Raw genomic sequence first — 613 nt, forward strand, 5'->3', positions numbered from 1 at the left:
GTTCATCAAGAATTAGACTATGCCCCAGTTGTAACCCTAGTTATAAATGGTTCTCTGTACTGCCTATTCAAGAAAAACATGATCTTATTTCAGAATGTTACTATTACCACCTGCTATTTTGAACACCTTGTTATGACTACATTATGACCATGTTAAAATCATGTCTTGGTTTAAGAAGGCTGTTATGACCAATTTATTACACATTTAGCCTTTGCTTGTGGAACTCTAATTATTTACCAGCCAAATCCCTTATTTGGAAACACCTTACCCCTGAACTATAAAAGTCCTTATCTTCCTCATGTCCAATGCTGATCTCTTAAACCCTGTCTTAGGAGGAGGCAAGTACCCAAATAAAAATGTTTCCTTTAATTAATTTGACTATGATGGTTTGAGTCAGTGGTCTTTCTCCTAACAACTTTTGGATTAACACTACAAACTGTATGACGATCCTAAAAGGCAGTGACTTACTGTTTCATCTTTTAATCCTAACTGTTACTGCCCAGTGGTAACCATAGGGAATGGTTATTCTGGAATATGGAGTCAGAAGAAAGTAGGCTAGCCATAATTAATCTTACCCATGTGGGAGGCACCAAAAATTAGACAGCATTCAGGA

This window comes from Mastomys coucha, chromosome X (assembly GCF_008632895.1).
Source record: "Mastomys coucha isolate ucsf_1 chromosome X, UCSF_Mcou_1, whole genome shotgun sequence".
Lineage (NCBI taxonomy): Eukaryota > Metazoa > Chordata > Mammalia > Rodentia > Muridae > Mastomys > Mastomys coucha.